We start from the raw sequence: 13,631 nt of genomic DNA, 5'->3' as shown, positions 1-13,631 counted from the left end.
AAATATATTTGAAATAGCCTAAAAGTTAAAGTCCCTCGCCCCTTCCAGGGTGACATCAGGGTAGCCTTGTTTTCTATTTTAGACCAACTTTGTCTCTTTAAAGTTACACCACAACACAACCACAGACACACAAACACAATAACGCCGTCAGCCAGACACATCAGATGATAGGTCAGAGCACTTTGTGGCCTGAGCAAGGTTATGCATTGTTGTCTGTCCTATTTCTTTTTTATCCTCTCTGGTTTCATGGTCCTAATGAATTTTTAATTGTCTCTCTGAGCTCTTAAGGCAAGGGATGTGTGTCAGAACCAATAAAGCACAGAGACCACCTGTGGCTGGAGTCTGTTTTTGGCTCAACAGAGGAAAGGGCAAAGGCAGAGATGGCTGAGAGGGTTGACAGAGAGGGGCTGGTTTAGGATGCTGTGTGTGTATTCTTTTTTTTTTTATTTAATGGGGCGCCAACAAACAATGACCACAACCAGATAGCATGAGTCAAAATTACCCCTAATAGTGCTTTCACACAATTTCAACGCTCCTGAGCATGTCTGGGGACAGCGGCACGTGTGAATGCAGACTGACAAAACTGTCCCCCTGCCATATCCTGGAGGGTTTTTTTCTGCCAGCCTGCTTGTCTTTCAGTGTAAAGTTGGAGCTAATGCAGGAATGTAATATTATCAGGATAATATCTATATCGGCAGATATTAGCTTGAGAAGTAAATTATCCATACTGGCAAATATGAGAGTTTCTGCTAATATTTTGGCTGTAAAAATCTGTCTATATCAGCTGTAAATATTGGCCGTAAAAACAAATAAGTGTTTAATGGTGCAGTCTCAGGGGGGAAGTGACGTCATGTGTGTGTGCGTCGAGTGTTTGCTGTGTGTGTTCCTAATAAACGGGGGCATCCTTTCCTGGCGCTCCAAGAGTAAAGTCGTGTGTTTTTCGTCCATGAATAAGTGAATTTAAAGCCCCTATAACTCGGACGCTACATAAGTTGGTAGAGTTTTGGACATGCGCAACAGACCTACTTCAGCCTGAACTCTTTTAAAGTTATACCTTGTCATGTCAAAAACTCACCAGAAATGTATTGTTTTAGGTGGAAAAGTGTTCAAATCTGTTTTGATGACAACCACACACGTGCATTTGGCTGAAAGCTACCAGTTGGCATGGTCACTCTTTGAACCTTAACACCTGCCACCTGTGGCTAACGTTAGCCCAAGCATACCGCCATGACAGAGAAAGCATAGCACGTTGTTAACTTACAGTTTAGACGCAGGCCTTTAGCAGGTCCGTTCTTCTCTTCATCATCCTTCATACAATCCTGGTTATCCTTCATTTCAGGCACCAACATGTCTCCCCACATTGGCATCTTCATACCTGGAATTAGCCACATGATTCTGTCAGCCACCGACATTTTCCGCTCTGACTTTCTCCCATCTTTTTAACTCCTACAGTAGACTAATGTCTGAGTGGTACCGCTTGAACGTTAACGTTTCCTGTTTAAGTCTTGCTTTAAAATTGCTTTTCAGTAGCGTGTTTGTCAACAGCTTCAAAAATACAGAAAAGACGAAGAAAAAAATGTTTCACAGATCAAGTGGTACAGAAACAAAATGCCCGATATTTAAAGTTTTTCGTTAAAAACATTTTCGTCTCAGAATTGATAGACGTCTGCTGCACACAGCAAGTAATCAGTTAGGGAGAGGAGAAAGTAAAGCATTATTTGATAAAGATAAATTGAATTTTTTTTCTCGGACTTGTTGACTATGGGAGTTTTTAACCCTCAGGTGTAAAATAAATTATTACTCTGAGGGTGTTTATGACCAGAATGGCAGTTTGCATAAATAACAATAAAAATAAAATACAAGGATATTTTTTTCACACCAACCTGCTGATACTTTTGCATAATTTTTAAATCACGATCAGACCTGATCATAAATATCAAATATAAATTAATTTGGGGGAATTTAACCATTGATGGCAAATTTGACACAATCTTATGATTTCTTATGAGTTAGAAAGCATAGTAAATTTAGTCATTCAGTCAAATAAATGACCATTTAAGGTCAAATCTTTTATGTTTGTGATGTAAAAAAAATGATTTTCTTTTTCTTATACTACACAAAAATCGAATTTCCCAAAAGGGGATTATCACAGCCTTTTATATGTGAATAATGAGAAACATCCTTTATTTAATGCAATTTAATTTTTATTTTATTTAAAGATTTTGATTAATTGTTACACTCATGGTGTAAGTGGCAAAAAATTACACTTTACATAAATAGCTGTAAAATTGCTACAAGTAAAAAAATCTATCATCTATTCTTCATTAAGATTAGACCTGATCATAAAAATAGAATATTGATTTTTTTTTTTTTTTTTGGGGGGGGGTCACACCTTTAGGAGGTAGTTTAAGTGCAACAAAAACTGAAATTTATTTTTGTATTGTTAAAAAAACGAATTGTGAAATATTCTTCTATGTTACATGCAAAATGGATTTCCTTGAAGGGGATTATCACAGCCTTGAACATGTTGATAATTAGCAACAACTTTGATTTTTATTCACTTTTATGTTTTTCAAATTTTAATATTTTTCAATAAATTGTTACACTCAAGGTGTATGTGACAAAAAATGGACGTCATACATAAACAGCAATAAAAAATACTACAAGAAAAAAACATTTTTTTTGCATTGATTCTTTAATCATAAATATAGAATATTGATTAATTTTTAGGAATTCAACCCTTTCGGTGTCAGTTTAAGTGCAAAAAACCCCTAAATGAAAAATTCTATATACTACATGCAAATTGGACTCCCATGAAGGAGATTAAACATCCTTAAATATGTTTATTTTGAGTACCAACTTTTATTTTATATATATATACATATATATATATATATGTGTGTGTGTGTGTGTGGGGGTGTGTGTGTGTGTGTGTGTGTGTATATTTTTTTTTTAGATTTTGATAAGTACAATAGTGCCTCTATAGGAAACCAGGAAAAAAGCATGCGATTACCCCTCATGCCAAATCTGGGAAAACAGTTAACATTTGATGACAAACAGGAAAAGTGCAAATTTGAAGCAATGAGAAAGAAACCCTAATATCATATAATACATGTGTGTTTTTTTACTATGATGGCTGGAGGATCAAAAGTTGTGTTTTTAATGGGTTTCAATGGGACAGTTTTTGGTCACACACACCCTGAGTGTATGCAAAAGTGTACTGAGCTTTTCATTAATGCATTACAGGTTCTGATATTAACACTTACAACTTCTATTAAAAACAAAAGTACACTCCAAAATGTATGTTGTCTGCCTTAACACCGTCAAAATCATCAAAAAAGAAACTAGAAAATGGCCAAAAAAGCCTCTATGGGTTAACAATGATTAAGTAGGCCAGTACATAGGCCTTCACATTAAAACAGATTCCTTAGTTGAATGTTTACTTTAATCTGATTCAGTGCAGGCAATAAGTGTAGTCTGTGAGCTGAGAGCCAAGAAATCACGACAAAGAGAAAGTGCTGATGTACCAAATAACAACAAGCTATAATGAATCATTCACACAAAACTTTTAATCCTGTGATTTAATTTACCATACAGTAAGTTAGAGTCTACCTCAGGATGAAGCAAAATTTTCAAGGACAAGCTTTATCTGCTGTTATGTTAACTAGCAGTATTCAGAACACTTCGTTTAGGTGTATTGATAGCCAGGATGAAGAGACTCAGTGACGTTATACAGTAATATCAGCACTCATAGAGCACCTTTTGTTCAATCAGAAGACTCAGTCAGAACTGACTGTTGTATCATTTTGTTTATGACATTGTACATCTTAACCACTACATCCCTGTACCGGTGAGGTGGTTTCCACCGAGAGGATAAAAGTTTGAACTTTTTCTCCATTCATTATGTAGAGTGATACAGTAGGGTCAAAGTTCTGCTGTTCACTCAACAAAAAGGATCACCAGTCCTTGACATGAACTCATTGCTCGCATGCCACGCACTTCACTGTAACTCTCTTTCTGATCCTCTTCAAAGTAAAGTGTTTTATTTCTGTTTGTGGGTAATTCCATTGTGTCCCTCCTCATACATAAATATGTCTGTCATTTGCTGTGCATGGAGTGCGGGGGAAAATGGGAAAGCACAGAGCTGGTGTGACTGAAGTGTGAAATTCATCACCCATACAGTCTCTGTCTTCTAAGCCCTCAAAGGATTTTTCTTTACACTTAAAAGAGCAGAAGCTCCTCCGAGGGTCCAGAAACACGGTCTCCATTGCTGTCTGTCCATCTCTGTCTGTCTTACACCTCGCAGATATGTCAGCTAGATTATTCAGCCAAAATCACAGTGCTGCCCCAGTGATCCCACCTGCCCAGCAGACCGGTCCTCAACTGAGTACACAGATGGCTGGTCTGCTGCCAGGTCTACCTGTCCTCCTCTATAAATACACCCACCTGCACAGTTCATCCAAAGGCTCCTCAAAAAAGTCAAAACTGCACTTTATTTGAGTGGTCCTGTCAAGTGGTGCGAGTAGTCTCACAGTTAGTGAAATGGGATCACATGAGTGCAGTGAATGTGTCTCATGTGGTTGTAGTATAAAGACACCTGTGTCTGGAAGGTCCAGTCACTGGTTAATCAGTGCTCCTGGCTACCATTACACCATGAGGAAAAAGAACACTCCAAGAAACTCAGAGAAAAAGGTAACTGTAAAGTATAAGTCAGGGGATTGATACAAAACAAAGTCCAAGGCACTGAACATCCTCCAGAGTTCATTTAAATCCATCATCAAGAAATGGAAGGAATCTGGCAATCAGGCTGTCCTCACAAATTGAGGGCTGTGCAAGAAGGAGACTCATTAGAGAGGCCACTAAGACACCTGAAGGAGTTACAAGCTTCAGCAGCTGAGATGGGAGAGACTCTGCATACAACAACTTTTGTCAGGGTTCTTCACCAGTCAAAGCTTTATGGGAGAGCGGCAAAGACAAAAACTTTTGATGAGAACTTATACAAAATCTCGACAAGAGTTCACCAAAAGGCATGTGGGAGACTCCATGGTCAAGTAGAAGAAAGTTCTTTGGTCTGATGAGACCAAAGTGGTGCTTTTGGGCCATCAGACAAGATTCTGTGTTTGGTAGACGTTGAGCGCTGCACATCACCACAAACACACCATTCCCACTTTTTAGCACGGTGGAAGCATCATGCTGTGGGGATGCTTCCCAGCAGCTTGCCTTGCAGCTTGTAGGTAAAAGGGCTGTTCACACCCAATCTCCATGCAACCTGGCAGAGCCTTAGCAGTTTTGCAATGAAGAATAAATGAAAATCGCTATGTCTAGATGTGTAAGCCAGGCTGAGATCTATCCACACAGACTCAGTGCTGTGACTGCAGCTAAAGGTGTATCTAATAAATCACTGGTTCCCAACCTGGGGTCCGGGTTCCCCAGGGGGGGCGCCAAAGATCTTAGGTGAGGCTTTGTCTGCTCCGAGGCAAAATTAGATTTGCAAATATTGACTAAAACCATTATATGGAAGTTATTAAGTAATTTATACAAAGGTTTTTTGATAATAAAACCATGCATAGGCCTTTTCTAGGGTTTTACCACTGAAACAATAAAAATCAATGTTGATTTTTAGTGAAATGTGTCACTTTTTTTTCTCTCTTGGGTCCTAGGGAGGCTCTGCTTTTCTTAGGTACATGTAGGGAGACTCCAAGGAAAAGCAGTTGGGAAACACTGTACTAAATACTGACTTGAAGAGGGTAAATACTTATGTAGTCACTTAATTTTATTATTATTTTTTTTTCTTTTACTTGATTGATATTTCCTTGTAGAAAATCTGTTTTTACTTTGACGTTGAAGAATCTTTTTTGTATTTTTTTTGGACAAATCGGCAAATTAAATCAACCATGATTGATTTATAAATTCAATAAAAGGATCAAACATCCAAGGGGGTGAATACTTTTTATAGGCACCTTATAATGGTGAGTTTTAATACTCTCAAGTTTTTTAATCAGTTATGTTTTACTGTATTTTAGTTTGTGCCATTTCAATGAAATCTGTAACACTTTTGTTATTTTATGCATTGTTTTGTGTGAATAAAGTCAGATAGATAGGATTGGAGAGTTTATTCAGCTCTTCCACACATGTATGTTACATGATGTATATGGGCCTAGGTTAGGATACACTGTATGACCGTATCCACATTAGACTGATGGTTAGCTCTGATGCCGTCAGCTTTCTTCTTTCACGCTGCCCTGGGCTAATGAGAACTGAAGTCCCATATGGCTTTTCAGCACGGCTAAGAGTGAGTGGGCGTTTGCTTACCTTATCAGAGGTACAAGTTATGTAAAAACGGAAACAACTGTAGGAAAACGCAAAAAATAGAAAGAAAGAAATTGTCATATGAGAAGTATTTCAAACTGGACCTCTATTTTGCCCCAGTGCAAACATTGAAGCTCACAGTACAGTACTGTAAACTGTATGTAAAAAATATGAGAAAAACCTGACCTGACTGGCTCTCAGCTGTCACAACTCCTTATGGGAAAAATGACCTCAGACAGCACCAGCAGCACTATGGCTTATATAATCATGTCTACATGGCTTATGCATTACTGTCCAGTGAAATCTTCCAACTGTTTCTCAGGATCTGACACAATGATTCATCCAGGGCCATGTCTTCATTCAAAACTGTATGCTTCTCTGCAATGATGTAACTCTATTCTGCAATGTACAACTTAAAAAAGAAACTAGTATCCTTGCCATCCACCTCTCTTCTTGAATCTGTTTGGGTACTTAGATCCTGCTCAAAAGGATTTATTGGCAAACTCTGTACTCTTCTCATTTCCTATAACCAAGAACCCCTGGTCCAACTGAAGAGCCAATGGGAAGAAGAGTTAAACGCACATTACTCTGAAGACATATAGAAGTCAGAAATAGAAAGGCTACAGTCATCTTCAAGTTATCTACAACATAAAATCATACAATTTAAGGTTGTTCACAGCACACCCGGTTGAGGAGACGAGTCGGAGCGTAACAGAGAGAAAGACACCAAATTGTAGCAAGAATACTCACAATGCTGGGAGGAATAGAGGAATATTCACCCTCTGCCATGACTTCCAGTCATCCAGTGAGACCATGGGTGAGACTGTCAGTGCATCTGTTGGCACCAGCAGGCAATTCTTCCGCCACCAATGTCCACCCGTAACAAAGTCAGTGCTGTGTCTCACCATGTTACCATCCCACCAGGGAGGGAATAATCGGAGAATGCCGTGGTGGGGGGCACATGGGGACAGATTCAGGAAGTTTTTAAAGGATTCTTCACTATTGGGAGATAGGGCTATTGGCAGAGGTCTGCCCTCTCTGAGTGCTTTTCTAGTTACACATGTTTTGGCTTTGTCCAAAATTGAGAGATTTTTGGTTAAATACTTTCATTTTTTTACCTGACATTGTAGGATTATCCATAGAGCCTCTTGCCATAATAGCAATATTTGGAACAGTACAGCAAGATCTCAAAATCCATTCACATAATAAAAAATGATAGCATTTTCTACACACCTGGCAAGGAGAATTATACTACTAAAATGGAAAGACAGATTTCCTCCAACCTTCAGAGCCCTCATGTACCATCTGACCTTAGAGAAAATTAGGTACACTACAAGAGAATGTGCTGATAACTCTTATAGGATCTGGCAACCAGCTCTTAACCAGGTGGAAAAGATGAACCCTTCACACACACACACATGCACACCCACACACACACCCACACACATACACACCTTTTATTTTTCATTTTACAATTATTTATTTATTTATTTAGTTTGTTTTTGGCTCATTTGCTTTTTTTGATTGATTGTTTAGTTTGATTTTACGCTTATCATTATAAATGGTGCAATAGGGAAAGTGGGATGAGAGTTCGTAGTTATGTTTTGAACAAAAAACGTATCCAATTGTATGACAAATTGTATCTTGCTTACATTTGTGAAAATAATAAAGGTACCTTGATTAAATAAAGAAACTAGTAGAGTTTAAAAACTGTGGTGGATAAAGCCACAAACAGCTGTGTCCCTAACATGTACCTGCATTAGCTTGTCAATTTAAGGAAGTAGTGCTGCAAAATACTTAACAAATAAATACATGGAAATACATACTACTGTGCAGAACTTTTAGGCAAGTTTGGGCAACAGCTGAGGCTGAAGAAAGGTGTAGATGTGGTGAGCAAGCAGCCTGAGGGCACTATTGGGCAGGAAAGAGGATTGGCAGAACCCTGCTTCTGCTCCGGATCCCCTTCCATATTACCCAGGGTACCGGAAAGTAAGTCCACACCTAAAAAACATTGGTGGTCCCTGGGCATATTACCAGTGGTGAAAAGGCCCAGACAAAAGAGATGCTGTCGAGCTTGACCTTGGCTGCAGAGGGACACACCTGTGTCAAGTTCGACTATGTCCCTACTCCAGCCTCAGGTTGTGGCACATTGGGCCCTTTGATGAATCCTTAGTGCCCTACATGCCCAAAACTTATGCGTAACTCTGTATCTATTATGGAAACTTAGACTTGCAATATTTATACAGCAGCAGTGTTTGTCAGTCTTGTTTGTCCACACACACACAAACATCAGTGGTTCAGACAGTGTGTAGTGCATTATTTAGTTCTCAGTCTGCCTCGATCACACCTGCGATTTCCTGTAGCCAGGGGCCTCAATGGCTTTTATAAGAGCCGTCTACAGGAGAGCACAGAGCTGAACACTTCAGTAACACTGGCAGCAGATGTAAGGCACTCAAGCTGGTTTAGATTGTATAATGTGTAAAGGCTTTATGTCAGTCACATCACGACTGTGTAGGATTCTTACACACAAAAAACCCCAACTATTTTGTAATATTATATCTGCATCAGGAGTTTTACACTGTTGCATGTTCATCCTCCAGTTTGATCCCAGTCAGGCTCTAAAAGAGCTTTTAATACACGATGTACAAGGCTGTCTCCAATCTAAGCACTGAAGTGCTGGTAAAACTGGTAACCTTGGTGCCCGTGAGCTCTTATTTGCATGAGGTTCAGTGAAGTATGAAAGACAAAGAGGGTGCGGTAACACTAGTAAACACCATGTACTCATGGTCAGTGAGCTGCAAAGCCATATGGCATCATGCACACAGATTTTTTTTAGTATGTCAGTCCAGAACTTAACATATTCAATACCAAATCTGTGCTTTGATGAGCTGTGTTTTTAATTTGAGGTGTGTTTTATGTCTATAAAGTATATAAAATAGAGATGTAACAATACATGCAAAGGCTCATGAAAATGTCTCATATATGAGGAATAACAAAGAATAAAGTAGAATATGAAGCAGGAGACAAAAATCATTCACTCATTTCTACAGAGAACTTTCTACAAAAGACAAAGTTGTATGATTAGCAGATGTGTTCACTCAGGGTTCATGGATGGAAGTTTAAAAAAAAACCCAAAAGGAATTCATATTTCTTTTTTAGAGTAATTCTTAGCAAAACATTATCGTGGTCTAAGTGAAATACTTCCATGGGTAGGAGTCAGGAGGAACATCTCTGCTTGTTTGATCAAGATAACCCAACAGGATCACAGCTGCAATACATCATGATACATCTGCAATTCCTTAACATTAACAGATGGTGAATCACAATGTGATGCTTAACATGATAAGGGCTGATGGAGGCCCATGAAGGTCAGCAAAACCATGATCCGTCATAAAGTTAATCTCTGATAACCATATTAAATAAATGTTATTTATTTTTGCTGTAGAACAATATAGCCTTTTAAAAATGTACACAAATTTCTTAAAACTTAAAGGATGAAAAAATGGCTAAAAGTGGTAAGACGGGGTCAAAAGTTGCAAATCGTAGACTAGAACTGGTAAAAATGGGTGATAAAAATGGTGAAAAGCTGTTTAAAAGTGGCAAAAATGGGGCACTGGTAGCATAGTGGTTTGGGGCGTGCCCCCAGGTGTGAAGGAAGCTCAGGTTCGGGTCTGTGGTTACTTTCCAGCATGTCTCTCCCCAACTCTCTCATGCCTGTTTCTGGCCCTGTCAACTGTCCTCTATAGAGCCATGACCCACCAGGAAATGTATCTTTAAAAAAAAGTGGTAAAAATGGGCTATAAGTGGTAAACATGGGCTGAGACTGGTTGAAAATAATTTAAGTGAGCCAAAATGGGGATGAAGCAGGAAATATGGGTTAAGAAAGGAAAAAGTGGCAAAACTAGACTGTAAAATTGGTGAAAAGAGGTTAAAAATGGCAAAAACCAGCAGAATTTAGTGCTGAAAAGTGGGTCAAGAGTGGTAAAAAAATGGATTAAAGAGGCAAAAACAGGGACATAGAAGAAAATATGAGTTAAGAAAGAAATAAAGGGGCAAAAATGGGCAGCTCAAGAGGTGAAAAGGGTTAAAAGCTACAAAAATTGTCTAAAAGTGGCAAAAACTAGCTTAATGTGGAAATGTATGTGGCAAAATGGGCAGAAACAGTGATAAAAAGTTGTTAAAAATGTCATGAATGAATAATTTTAACACCGGAACCCAATAATAGCCCTCTCCTACTGTCTCATCCCTGTTTCAGTTTCTATCCACTGTCCTTCTCTGTCACTAAAGGCATAAAAAGCACAAAGATCTTGGAAACAGATGAACATTTGCATGCTTATGGAAGTGACAGATTTTGGACTTTCCTCTTCTCCTCACAGCTGTGGTTTGATGCAGACCAAATGGAAATCTACCTTGAATTTCCTCTTAAAGTAATTTCACAGTTTCATTTTTATTGGATTGAAGTTGGAGCTTTGTCATGGTCTCTGCTTGGCTTTCACGTCCTTGCTCTGAAGTTGTTCCAGTGCTCACATCTCCTTTGTCTCCACAGTCATGGTCATGTTAGAGGGGTGTATTGATTTAAAGTGTTTGGCATGTGGATGCAGGTTTTCTCTTAAGAACTTGCCATCATTTCAGGTCTAAGCAGCCTCCAGTATAAAAAGATGGTGCAGTGGAGATGCCTGACAGTAAAGATGGTGAACAGAGAGATGGCTTACAGGCTGTGCTCGGCTCACAGTAAACACCACAACACCACAACCTTTTTGTCCTCTTTCTGTGTAGGAATTCCTTTTAACAGAGTCCAAGCTATGTGCTTTTCTCCTCAGTGGTTAAACATAAAAAGGTTTTTGGTAGCCCTATGTTTTATTCATGTTTAGTGCTATACTGATTTCCCACATGTCATCCAGTTGTATAAGCCTTCCTTGATGTAAACCCATTAAAAACAAACTGAATGTTAATGTCTTCAGTTTTAAATCAAATTAAATCTAAAGACCTGCTTTATTATTTTGAGTTTAAATGCATTCAAGCAGCCTCTCTCAACTGGGATGCAACTGCACCTTGGGGTGCCTTCTGACATTGTCAGGGTTGCCATTAAATGCTTTAAATTCAACCAAGAACTACCATGAATATGCAGATCACTGGCAACCCTGGTGTAAATAATTAAAAAGTCTTATATCCCTTTTCTGAAATCACATCAATCTCTATATCAGAGAATGAACAGACTTAAGTCAGGATGCACAAGTATCCTGCCATCCAGATCAGTAGAAGGTTGCGGTGTTGTTTGTTCTTCTTGAACTTTGACCCATCTCCACACAGGATCTTTGGACCTCAGTCAAAGTGTGAACTGAGTTCTTGGTCACCTCTCTTATGAAGGGCCTTCTCCCCTGATTGCTCAGTTTTTTTCCTGGACGACCAGCTCTTGAAAGAGTCCTGGTTGTGCCAAACTTCTTCCATTTTTAATTTCTTTAGATCGTGGCTGTGCTCTTGGAAACTCTCAGTGCAACAGAACTCTTTTGTAGCCTTCCTCAGATCTGTGCCTTGCAACAATCCTGTCTCTGAGCTCTGCAGGCAGTTCCTTTGACCTCATGGCTTGGTTTTTGCTCTGATATGCATTATCAGCTGGGACGGCTTCTAAAGAGAGGTGTTTGCATTTCCAAATCACATCCAATCAATATAATTTACCACAGGTGGACTCCAGTCAAGGTGTAGAAAAATCTCAGCATAGATCCAGAGAAATTAGAGGAACCTGAGCTACAATACTTTTGTCCATGTGATATTTCAATTTTTTATTTCTAATTAATTTGCAAAATTTTGAAATTCTGTTTTCACTTTGTCATGAATAGGTACTTAGTGTAGATTAAAGAGAATAAAATGCATTTTTTTGACTGTAGCATCAGGTTTGAATACTTTCTGAATGCACTGTATATGATGCAAACAAATCCCCCATTTAAACTTTAGTTTGTTAGTCTGGACATTAGCCCCAATACACAAAAGGGCATGTACATGCACGACTGCATTCAAAACACATATAGAGTAACCAGTTAACTATAACAAGCATGTCCTTGGACTATGGGTAAAGGCTGAAGTCCCCCAAAAAACCATGCAATGCAGGTGTTCTCTTGCAGTGTGTATAAGTGAGTAATGAGCTATTATCTGTAATACTTGTGCAGATTGTGCTCTGCACCTTCATGCCTGTGCCACATAGAAAAACATGTATTCGTTTTATGGGCCTCCCTATTTCCTTAATGAGTGTATAATTTATGAATTGTCTATTGAATTACTCATTTATATTTAATTGGTGAAGGTGGACAACAGTTTAAAAAAATGTTTTATGATAACTTGAAACAACAGATAATGTATTGATGCACTGTCTACTAATATTAACCGACACAATGAAGTATAAAAACACTACATCAATTATGTATTCAAGCTATTAATACCCATGTTTGTTATTTAGCTGGGGGGGTCCTTTACGTTGACAATGTTTGCAATGCACTCTGGGTAAGTCCCACAGAGAGTGTGCGGATATACAGAGAGTGACTTAATTTGCCATTGGGAAGTCCTCACCAGAGCCCTCATAGATGTCATGATTGCACATTAGGACAGCACTGAGCACTCACATGCATAACAGGAACACATCCTGTCAGCCTTTGTCCTGATGATGGGACCATCCTGAAGTTTTATATACAGTATACCAACACTGGGTGGCTTTCACTGAAAAAAGAGAGAGCTATTTGTCTGTTCCTAGTAAGAGTAATGTAGGATCATTACCCAGCATGGAAGACAGCCAGTTCATTTCTTGCACCTTTGCTTTCATTTACTGCTGTTTTCTTTCTGTCTCCACACAGACTGCATGTATGTTACCAAGATATCTGCTCCCCACAGACACATTGTTAAGTTGATTCTCCTGCATGTGATTAAAAAAGCCTTCATGCATATACATAGGCAGAGTTACAGCAACAGCCAATCCCTGCATTTTCATTTAGCTCAGAAACTGTTCCAGAGCATGATGTAAAAATAATCTCAGGAAAGAAAACTGATACATTCAAGACTCCATTGGTTTTAAAGTCCCTGTAAAGTGAAATCCAAAAGTTCATATACTGGAAAAAGGTTGTTATAAACATGTGAAAACATTGAGATCTGTGTGGCTGAATTTTGGTATTAGACCATAGGACAATTTTTCACCTCTTTTGTGGCTAGGTTTGATTTGGGCAGGGCAAACATAGTGCCCCATGCAGGAATTACCCCACCCCCTAATGAATTTCTGTTGAGTGGGCGTGGCTTCAGCTTATTCAACCAACACACCTCCAGCATCCCAGAGCAGATAT

The sequence above is a fragment of the Cheilinus undulatus genome, linkage group 1 (assembly GCF_018320785.1).
Source record: "Cheilinus undulatus linkage group 1, ASM1832078v1, whole genome shotgun sequence".
NCBI classification, from domain to species: domain Eukaryota; kingdom Metazoa; phylum Chordata; class Actinopteri; order Labriformes; family Labridae; genus Cheilinus; species Cheilinus undulatus.
Note: the sequence above shows the minus strand (reverse complement) of the source record.